The sequence below is a fragment of the Onychomys torridus genome, chromosome 22, assembly GCF_903995425.1.
Source record: "Onychomys torridus chromosome 22, mOncTor1.1, whole genome shotgun sequence".
NCBI classification, from domain to species: Eukaryota; Metazoa; Chordata; class Mammalia; order Rodentia; family Cricetidae; genus Onychomys; species Onychomys torridus.
In genome coordinates, this window is record NC_050464.1 from 17,746,012 (window position 1) to 17,757,732 (window position 11,721).

General features: G+C 49.4%; 1 protein-coding gene across 1 annotated transcript in view; it reads right to left on the bottom strand.

Moving 5' to 3' along the window:
- The window catches only part of LOC118572456 (NADPH--cytochrome P450 reductase), a 36,483-nt gene extending 27,199 nt beyond the window's left edge, over positions 1-9,284 (bottom strand). The window contains exon 1 of the mRNA XM_036172094.1: positions 9,178-9,284. The gene's annotated coding sequence lies outside the window, so the exon portion shown is untranslated. The remainder of the gene's footprint in view (positions 1-9,177) is intronic.
- Between the last annotated feature and the right edge of the window lie 2,437 nt (positions 9,285-11,721).

Consider the following 11,721-nt stretch of genomic DNA (forward strand, 5'->3'; position numbering starts at 1 on the left):
ACCAGCAGATGAAGAGAAAGATGGGAAAGAGGGAGAGAAGAGAGAGAAAAAGAGAGAGGGAAGGGGGGTGAGGGGTGCACACCTCATGGGAGGAAAAGCAGAAGAGAGGAAGAAGAGGAAGGTTTTCCTTAAAATGAGGCTTTTATGTCAGGACGCAGGGCGGCGCCAGGGGGTGGATCAGAATATTAACACCTGGGAAGAGGTAAGGACCCCCAGTTGAGGAATTGCCTCCATCAGGTTGCCTGTGGGCAAGTCTGTGGAGCATCTTCTTGACTAATGATGAATGTGGGAAGAACTAGTGCCCAGCCCACTGTTGGCGGTGCCACCCCTACACGGGTGGTCATGGGCACTATAAGACATCAGGCTGAGCAAGACAGTAAGCAGCACGCCTGTGTGGTTTCTACCTCTGTTCTTGCTTGAGTTCCTGCCTTGCCTTCCCTCAGTGATGGACTGTGGTAGGGACATGCAAACCAAATAGGCCCTTTTCCCCCCAGTTGGTTTTGGCCATGGTGTTTATCATAGAAACCACAGAGGGGTGCTGCTTACTGGCTTGCTCAGCCTGATGTCTTATAGTACCCATAGTACCCATGACCACCCGCGTAGGGGTGGCACCACCAACAGTGGGCTGGGCACTAGTTCTTCCCACATTCAACATAATACAGTGTGTGTGTGTGTGTGTGTGTGTGTGTGTGTGTGTGTGTGTGTGTGTATGTGTGTGTGTGTGCGCGCGCACATGCGCGCGCTCTCTCATGTGTATACAGGTTCAAGTGTTACTAAAATTCCCTCCCTGGGGAGAACATTGTTCACCCCCCCCCTTCTAAGGTCCCAGCGACAAACCGAGTTCACCCTGGGGAGCCAATGAGATTTTTGGACTTTCCTTACAGAGCATGGGAGAGGGGTTACTGGCAGGAGTGTGGATGACTCCAAAGCAGGGTCCCTGGGAAGTCTTTACCCAGCCTGTTTAGTGAGGCCATCTGCAGTCGGGGCAAACTTTTATATAAATGGCCGGAAAGAGTGGTACAGGAGAGGGTGAGGGTACAGGGGCCCTCCCAGCCCCCTTCTGTGAGGGAACTGTAGCAGTCCACAGCTCCGACCGTTGGAAAGTAGACACAGCTGATCTCGTGACTTGGACAGCAGCTTGGCTCTGGGGACAGCAACAGCATAAGTTGACGTGTGAAACACAGGACACTTTATAAAAGGTAAACACAGATGAAAAACACACACTCAACAGATAAGGAGAATGGTTTGAAACTCTTGAACAAGGTTGGGGGTATATAGCTTAAAGGTAGAGAATGTACTGGCACACCCGAATCCCTGATTTCACCACCACCCCCCACCAGTACCTCCCTGAAAACACATACACAAAAAATACTTTTCTTGTTTTGTTTTTGGAGACAGGGTTTCTCTGTGTAACAGCTCTGGCCATCCTGGAACTCACTTTGTAGACCAGGCTGGCCTTGAATTCACAGAGGTCCACCTGCCTCTGCCTCTACAAAAATTCTTAAGCAAAGTGGGCAGGGGTGGGAAAGAGCAGCATTCGAGTGAGGCGTGGTGGTAAGTGCCTGTAATCCCAGCACCCATGAGGTGAAGGCAGGAGGATCAGGAGTTCAAAGACAGCACTGGCTACAGAGCAAGCTTAAGACTAGCTTGGGCCACATGAGACTCTGTCTCAATAAATAAATAACAAAGAAACAAAGAAAAATAGAAAACAAACCAGTCTTCAAGATCAATCTAGTAGGGGCTGGGCTGGAGAGACAACTCGGTGGTTAAGAGAGTGCACTCTACTGGCAGAGGACTCAGGCTCACTTCCCAGCACCCATGTGGTGGTTTACAACTCTCTACAACTCCAGTTCCAAGGGATCTGATATCCTCTTCTGGCTCCACCACAACAGGCACTCATTGTGGGACACGTATATACATGCAGGCAAAACACTGATCCACATAAAAATAGAAGTAAATGCTTAAAACTATTGGGTGGAGGGGAATCAATCTAGCTATGGTACCATGGACAGATCTTGAGAAGTGGGTGGGGAAAAGCAGAGAAGAATTCCAGGCCAGCCTGTCTCAAAGAAAGCAGAGTGGGCATCAGGATGACTCAGTGAGTAAAGTCTTGCAAGTCTGGCAGCCTGAGTTCTATCCCTGGGATCCACGTAAAGAGGGAGGAAAGATCTGAATCTACAAAGTTGTCCTCTCTCCTCCACACCTGTGCTGTGACACACACACACACAGACACACAAACACACAGACACACACACACACACACACATCACAAACACATGCATGCATCTCCACTAATAATAACAAATAAAAATACTTTTTAAAAATAAAAAAAAAAAGAGGCCAATTTGAGGACCAGCACAACAGCTATTGAAAGACCATGCAATTACAGAAAAAGATTTGAAGACCAAAACCAGACAAGATGCACTGGCAGCTGCAGACCAGGATTAAAAGGGAAAGGGGAAGGTAGCATTTGTCCCTGTGAGCTCTGGGAGCCAGGAAGAGAAAGATGGCAGGGCCACTGTCAGGAACAGAGACCATGTTGGTGGCAGTTTATGGCCGCTGAAGTACTATGTGACCTCCAGATCATATTGCAAGAACTTCATTTATCTTTATGGTACTGGGAATGGAACCCCAGGACCTTCTGCACAGCAGGCAAGTGCTCCAGTGCTGAGGGACATCCCCAGTCCCTAAGAATACTGATGGATCAGTGAGAAAAGGCAATTGCTGCTAAGTCTGAAGACCTGAGTTCAAGTCCCAGGACCTACATAATGGAGCACCAACTTCACCAAGTTGTCCTTTCGCTTCTACACACACACCATGGCAAATACATACACACACACACACACACACACACACACACACACACACACACTAAATGAAACACCAGTGAGTGAACCCATGACAAACACTCTCTCTTCCATTAAACCACACTCCCAGTCCTCAAATAGCATTCTATAAAGGAACCCCCACTGACCTGTCCAAGTGATACTGTGGTTTTATAATCAATCAGAAAGGAGCTGAACCCTTAGGCAAAGCTAACACTCAGCCTTCTTCACCAGACCACAAGCCCAGTTCTGTGATGCTTGGAATGTGCACCTCCCTCAGCCCCACCCCAGAGGAGCCTGGCACAATTGGCTGACACAATCTGTCTATCCAAGGACCTCATCTCTGTTGTTTTGAAAACCAACCCTGGGTGACCCTTCAATCATTGCATTTGTGTGCTGGGAAGGTTACGGAGAGTTTGTGTGTCCTGTGAACCCTTATATAGACCCAGTACGCAATACACACTGGAGATCAAAGTTCATGGCGTGGTGAACGTGAACCATCCCAGAAGAGATGATGTGGAGACTGAACTCTGGGGACAGGTCAGGCAGGGAAAGGCCACAGACACTGAAGCTGTGACCTGGGGACATAAAGTCAAATGACTCAATACCACCTGTAAGTTTCACTCACCAGCAAAATGACGTAAGTTCCACCTTAGAAGGCACACCTTGTCTGTTATTCTTCCTGTTATACAATCAGGCAGATAAAAGCCAAACTCTCCACTCTCAGGACAGATCACTGCCAAGGTACCATAGATTGGAGTGCCATCTAATTATCCTTTATCCTTCAGACATCTTCCTTTTCCCTACTTCTTCTCTCTCGCCTCTTGTGAGACAGGGTCTTACGCAGTCCAGGCAAGCCTCCAACTTACTATGTTGCTGAGGATAGTCTTGAACTCCTCATCTGCCTACCTCCACCTCTTGGATTACAGACATGCATCACTACGCCTCACTTATGCACTGCTGGGGATGGAACCCAGTGTTTCATGCCCGCTAGGTGAGCACTCTACTTACTGAGCTACATCTCCAGAAACGGCTGAGTTTCTGGAAATCACATAAAGAATCCTCTTGGCTGCGTTATACAAAGGAGATCAAAAGATCTCAGACCCCAGCATGCCAATCAAAAAGATAATTCTGAGATTGGCCTCCATCTAAGACAGGTCTTAAAACTGAAATAAGAGCCGGGCAGTGGTGGCGCATGCATGCCGCTAATCCCAGCACTCGGGAGGCAGAGGCAGGCGGATCTCTGTGAGTTTGAGGCCAGCCTGGGCTACAGAGCGAGATCCAGGACAGGCACCAAAGCTACACAACAGAGAAACCCTGTCCTAAAAAACAAAACAAACAACTGAAATAAGCGGGCAAGCAAGATGGCCCAGTGAGCAAAGGCAGTTGCTGTTACCTGACAATAATAAAACAGAAAGTAAAACATCAGATTATCTAATAATAAGTGTAATTCTTGTGTTTCCATATGCAGAGAATGAATGAAATTTAAATTTTAAAAGTGGGGGGCAGTGAGGGGGCTGGAGAGATGGCTTGACAATTAAAGGCACTATGCTCTTCTAGAGGCCCAAGCCTGGTTCCCAGAGTCCATGCCAGGGAGTCCACAACCTCCCGAATTCTAGCTCCAGGAAATCTGATGCCCTCTTCTGGCCTCCCAGCAATTGCAAGGCTGAAGTAGGAGGACTGTGTTGAGTTCAAAGCCAGCCTGGGCTACATAGTGAATTCCAGGCCTGCCTGGATTACAGAATAACTCCATAACAAAAAAAAAAAAATCAAAGAGGGAAGTGAGAAGGGTCAGTGGGTAAAGGCACATGCCACCACGACTAATGACCCGACTTTGATCCCTGGGCCCCACATGGTAGGAGGAGAAACTGACTCCTCTGACATGGTACATACGACATGTACCTTGGCATATGCCCTCACCCCATAAATAAATGTAATTAAAACAATTTTAACCAAAAAAAAGCAAGGGGTGCGGAGATAGCTCAGTTGGTAAAGTGCCTCAATTTCTAAAACCTAGCTTTAAAAAAAAAACAAAGAGCAGCATGTTGGCATGCACTTGTAAATCCCGGTGCTGGGGAGGCAGAGGCAGGTGGATCCCTGGGACTTGCAGGCCAGCCATCCTAGCCAAATCAACCAGATCCAGGTCAATGAGAAACTGACTCCAAAAGACTCAGTGGTACCAGCTGCCTGGAGCCCAGCACAATTCCCTGCCTCCCAAAGCAGCTCCTCTTGCATGCACCATTGCATGTGGCCACTGAACACTCACCATGACACAGTACCTCACACCTGTCACCTCAGGGAGAAATCTGGCTTCTTCTGTCATATGTATTTAGTTTTCTGTTTGCTTTGCTTCTCTCTCCAGCAAGGTTCTGAAGGAGCTGATCCAGAACCCGCAGACACACCCTGAGGGCCTCTGAAGTGTCATCCCATGGGGACCTAGGCCTGGCAAGAACAGCAAGAATCAACAGCAACCTTCTACCTGGGCACGGTGGGGCACACCTGGAAGCCCATCGCTCTTAGGGCTGAGGCAGGAGGACTGCTACTTAGAGGCAAGGCCTTATTAAAAAATAAAGCAAGGGTTGGGGATTTAGCTCAGTGGTAGAGCGCTTGCCTAGCAAGCGCAAGGCCCTGGGTTTGATCCTCAGCTCAATAAATAAATAAATAAACAAACAAACACCACTGGGTAGCAGTGGTGTATGCCTTTAATCCCAGTGCTCGGGAGGCAGAGTCAGGTGGATCTCTGTGAGTTCGAGGCCAGCCTGGGCTACAGAGCGAGATCCAGGACAGGCACCAAAACTACACAGAGAAACCCTGTCTTGAAAAAAAAAAAACAAAAACAAAAAACAAAAAAACAAGAAAAAAGAAAAAACAAAGCAAAACAAAACAAACCCTAACCTGTCAGAGATGGAGGCAGAAGGATCAGGAGTTCAAGTCCATCCACTGCATGAGGAAAAACAAAACTAATTAATTAAAATAAAAAATGAAGCAAGCTTCTGAGCTAATCTGGGAAGACTGATGGAACAAGGATTCTTTCCCCAACTCTACCGATGAAGAAATCAAAGCTTGGCGTGTACCTGTGGCTTGTCCCCGCAGATAAGGGACCTTTGACCTAGTGCTTCCGCACCAACTGCAGCGAGGCCACACTTCTGTCAAATGCCAAGCAGCTAGACTGTACTGAAAGATGAGCTCTGCCCGGGAGCCCATGTCAAATCACTAATAATGAGGATCTGACTCCCTGTGAACCCAACACTTGGGAGGATGAGGCAGGAGGGTTGCTAGAAGATTGAGGCCAGCCTGGGTTATATAAGTAGTTCTGGACCAGCCAGGGCTACTCAGCAAGACCTTGTCACAAAACAACACAGGCACCTGGGGGGACGGACGGACGGATGGACGGATGCTATGAACTGGTACTTTCTGTCTCTAGAAGATATGGATTATTTGTTTTACTGTAATAAAATATGCAGTAAGGGGTTGGAGAGATGTCTCAGAGGTTAAGAGCACTGGCTGTTCTTCCAGAGGTCCTGAGTTCAATTCCCAGCAACCACATGGTGTCTCACAACCATCTGTAATGAGATCTGGTGCCCTCTTCTGGCCTGCAGGGATACATGCAAACAGAACACTGTATGCATAATAAATAAATCTTTAAAAAAATACATGCAGTAAGACATACAAGAGGGTATGTACTCAGTCATGCTTTGTGATATTAGTCCTATTTTTTTTCTTTTTGAGATGAGATCTTACCATGCCCTCAAGCCTTGAGTAAGTTGGCAGAGTGCTTGCCTACCTAGCACACGGTAAATGGGCAAAGAAAGCGTAAAAAAGTATGGGTAGGCATGGGAAAGAGTATGCCCAATATACAAAAGATACCTGAATGAGAATCTAATGAAGAAAAAATAAACCAAGGGAAGTTATGTCTCACTCAGCTGAGGCCTAGAGGCCGGGCTTCGTGTGTGCAGTGGTTACAGCTAAGGATGCTGCTGTGGCCTCCTGGGATGGGAAAGGATGACAACTGTGTGAACATTTACGAGGAGGAAAAAGTCCCGAAGGTCTAGGTGCTAGAGCCAGGGGCGGTGATATACACCTATGATCCCAGCACTTAGGAGGCAGAGGTAGGAGGACCAGGGATTCAAGGTCAACCCGGGCTACCCGGGACCCTGTCTCCAAACAACTAGATTCAAAATGGCAATGTTGAAATGGCCTCTGGATTTAGTAAGTAAATGTTTTGCTCTTGGCAGGCAGTTCTTTTCAAACAGTCTATCTGCTAAGTATACAGAGACTTACCTAATGAATGCAGAGCCTGATTTTCAAGGAGTTAAGAAAACCACAACCCAGAGTGGAATGGTCCTACAATTTCAGGTTTATCAGGATACAGACATCCATCTCCTATGGGTGTTTATAAATCCCCATAGGGATTGTCTTCACCTGAGGTATCCAGGCTGCCATCAAGCCTGTGATTTCCAGGTACCAAAGTCCAACTCTGGAATCTTCGGAAGCTTATACCTACTTCTCATTTTAATAAGTGCCAGATGTGAGGGTAATTCTAGAATGGTCCATTCTCCCCAGTGCACGCCTGTTTTCTGGCCACTTTTTGATAATGACTGAGCAATGTGCTCAATGAAACCAATTCCTGTATCAGAGGGTATAAAAGTTAAGATCCACTCACTCTCCAAAGAAAGTGAAAACTTTTTTCTTTTTTTCTTTTTGGTTTTCCAGACGGGGTTTCTCTGTGTAGCCCTGGCTGTCCTGCAACTCAGATCTGTAGACCAGGCTGGCCTTGAACTACAGAGATCCACCTGCCTCTGCCTCCTGAGTGTGGAGATTAAAGGTATGCTCCACCACTACCTGGCCATGAAAACACTTTAAAAGGACCACTGTAACAACAACAAAAGCAAGGTGGACCATTCCAGGTTTCATGGTTTTACTCTCTGGGCTTTCCCACTAGCAGCCAATTCAAAGGGGGATCTATGAGGGTAGAGTTTGTGTGTGGTTAATGAACCAATGCTACAAAAGCTCCAGGAATTACCGCCCCGTGTAGTAAGAACAAATCTCCACAGTTAGATAACCACTTGGCTTACAAAAAACAGCCCAGTTCTCAATACCACTAACCAGGACCCCAGCCTCTCTCTTCTTTTCAGTTTTACTGAGACGGGGTCTCAATATGCAGCCCTGGCTGACTTGGAACTTGCTGACCCTGAATTCAAACAATTCTCCTGCTTCAACTTCTGGAGTACTGGAACAGCTCCAGGACAATCTCTTGCTCTCAAAAATGTCACAACCCTGATCAGGCCAGGTGGCACACACCTATAATTTCTGTCCTCAGGAGGCTGAGACAGGAGACATTGATCAGTCACAACCCTGATCAGGCGCAGGCCAGCCTAGGCTGCATAATGAAACCTTGTCACCAAAAAACAAAAAGTCAACCGTAGGGGAGGGCAGCTGGATCACTAAGGACAAACAGAAGCTCGAAAAAGTTATGCATCCTGCCAAGATGGCCAGACTCAAACCCAGGGCCCCCTTTGGGCTGCCATTATTCTCCTGCATGGCTAGGCTAGGCTCGGAGCTAACCGTGGAAGTTTTATGGGTCGATTTCAAACCCACAGCCGCTTTCACTGGAGAGTCCCCCAAATCCTCAGTCCTGGTCACTGGCTTACACAATGCTGAATCGTCTTGGGAAAAGAAAATTGGGGGGGGGGGGGTTGTAAAAAAACAATCCGGGTCAAGTACCGTGGAAAGATGCCCCGTTCCTGCCATCCAGCAGATCTCAACCTCTCACCCAGTCGCTCCCAAGAGCTCAGGGTGTCACCGCTGCTCAAGAGAGCTCACAAAGGTGTGTCGCAGGCACTGTCCTAAAAGGGGGACTGCCCCAGGGATGCACGCGGGGCGACTCCCAGGCTACCTCAACTGAGTCCACCTGATTGTTGCCGCGTCCTATTCGCCCTCACAGAGCTCATTCTAAAATGAGTGGTTTTCATAATCTGCTGCCCCCAAAATCCCGTCGTACAGGTGAGGAAACTGAGGCTTGGAGAGGGAATGTTGCTTTGCCCGAGAGAGGAGTCTCGAGGACCGGATCCCCACCCGCAGATGCAAAGATCCGACCCTCAGGTGAAGGCAGCTACAGGGAGGCGTCTGGAAACGACGACCCTCCACCCGCCCCCCGGACAGGTTAGGTCGTGGTGGGAAACACCACCCTCGGAGAAGGGCCGAGGTGGGAAGTCTCGCCTTCCGCACCGGGTGAGACGCGTGGAGATCCGGCCTAAAAGCCCTCCCCGGAGTCACAAGCCGGATGATCGCAACGACAGGAGGTGACCCGGAATCGCGGAACCTCCCCCGAGGTCCCCCAGTCCTCACTCACCCTGCGCCCCTCGGTACCGACCCGCTCACAGACCGGGGTAGATCTCTGTAGCACTGGGACCGGACGCAAGTCCGCACCACTGAGGCGCTACCACCACGCCGAAGCCTGCGGGGGGTGGGGCGTGGCCAGCAGCGCCGAGACTCCGCCCACAAGAGCCGCACGTGCGCGCTGTAGAGTCGGGCCTTCTTCCCTTTGCTCCCCTTTCAAATCCGTACTCTTGGTACGGTCCCAGTGGGCCACGCCCCTTAACTCTCCTCGGAAAGCCCCGCCCCTAAGCCGAGCTCTCCGTTCCTAGGCCACGCCCCTCATCTCTCCTCGGAAAAGGCACGCCCCGGAGCCCGGCGGCACACAGTTCGGTTGGTCAGTTTCTAGGCCACGCCCCTCTTTTCCAGAGAAGCTCCGCCCCCAGGCCCTGCGCCAGAGTCTGGGCCACGCCCCTCCCCTCTCGAAACAGCCCCGCCCAGCCCTGGGCTTAGTTCGGAGGTTTGGCTGCACCGCTGTGGCAGCTTGTGCTTGCGTGACCCTGCCCATCCTCCTGGCAGCCGAAATCGGGCTCTCGAGGTCAATGCGGGGTCGTGGCTGTGTGCCACCTCGTGTAGCCTCCTGCTGCCGACCTCCGTTCATCTGTGATCTCATGTCTTTGTCAGCGGAAAATGGCGAGGCTGGAGGCACCGCTGGCCCCTGGGGGTCCCCGACTGAGATTTGAAAGCTTGCGGGCTGGAGGGAGGGAAACGGCTAGGGATGAGGCCAAGGCAGCAAGGTTTGGAAAGCTGGCCACCAGCAGCCGTGCTTGATGCCTGTCATCCCAACACTCAGGAGGCTGAGGCAGGAGGATGGCGAGTCTGAGACTAGCCTAGGCAGTTACAGACCGAGGTCCAGGAGAGCATAGGCTACCTGCCTCAAAAATGAAAAAGAAGACAGGACGTGTAGCTCACTCGGTGCTCACCTAGCATACATGAAGCCTTGGGTTCCACCCCCAGCACTGCATTAAGGAAGCAAAGTGGATCAAGTCCCAGCACTCAGAAGATTGCAACAGGAGAATCAGCCTTAGCTACATAAAGAGTTCCGGGCCAGCCTGAGCTACTTGTAACTGTCTCAAAACAAAACAAAACAACAACAACAAAAAAAACCCAAGAACAGAAAAGTCGGCTATATTGAAATTAAGAATCTCACCTCTGCCCCCTAGGGGTTCGGGGTAACAGGAACGTAAGAATTGGGTGACTGAACAACTTTTGTTCCTAAGGGCAAGAGTGAGCGCTCTAGAAGGAAAGACTTGATCTTTATGAGTGTTACTATTATTAGTAACAGTGCCTGAGTGCATTAGTGAGCCACCAGGACGGCTCTCTGGGTAAAGGTGCTTCTTGTTCAGTCTGACTCATTCCGTGCTCAGGACAAACGGTGGCTAGAAAGGAACCAATCTGACACAGCAGCAGGTTCAGTGAATGCTACCGACCTCAGGGTAGGGATGGCCCAGGCCAACTGGGGGACTGAGCAACGGGACTCTTCAGCAACCCAGGGCATTCTGCTGGAGAAACCAATATTATGTGTCACCCTTTCAACACCCTTTGAATGCCTCCCCGGATGCTCTACTAGGCCTCTTTTAGAGTAGAAATACATGGCTGATTGAGGTGAGGGTTTTTTTGTTGCTGGCTTGCCTTCTTTCCTTCCTTCCTTCCTCCCTCCCCTCTCCCTCCCTCCCTTCCTTCCTTCCCTCCTTTCATTTTTCAGTGTTGGCCACTGAACCCAGGGCCTCTGAATATTAGGCAAGTACTCTATCTTCAAGCCATGCTTCCAGCCTCTCACTGGGGAATTCTAGGCAAGTGGATCTAACCATTGAGTCACACCGTTGGCACTTTTTTGGTGCATCTAGGTTCACATTTCACCTGGGTGATTCCAGAAGCTTCTCGACTGTATGTTAGTGTCTCCTGTGTTCCCTGGTCAATGTCCTGATCACTGCCTTGCCTCACACCAATACACACTCAGATTCTATGGATAAAATAATATTTCTAAAGGCATGCACCACCACCCTGCTAAATACTTTTAAAGATGACATAAAAGCCAGGCATGGTGGTGGATAGCAATAATCCCAGAGTTCCTGAGACAGAGACAGGAGGATTATCAGTTCAAGTCCAGCCTGGTCAATATAGTGAGTTCCAAGCTAGCCAGGGCTATATATAACAAGATCTTGTCTCAGAAAAAGGAGGAGAAAGACAATGAAGAGAAAAGAAATCCCATGAAAAGCAAATAAGAAGTGAGTATGAAGGAAAAATCCTGTAATCTCAGTGCTTGGGAGTTAGAGGCAGGAGGGTCAGGAGTTCTAGAACAGCCTGAGCCACCTGAGGAGTTGGAGGCCACTCTGGACTATCAGAACTTGGAGAGGGGGTGGGTGGGTGGGGAGGTGGTTTAGGGCCAGCTTCGACTACATAATGAGATCTTTTCAGAGCGGAGGATCGAACCCAGGGCCTTGTGCTTGCTGGGCAAGCACTCTACCACTGAGCTAAATCCTCAACCGAGATCTTTTCAATAAACAAACAAACAAACAAA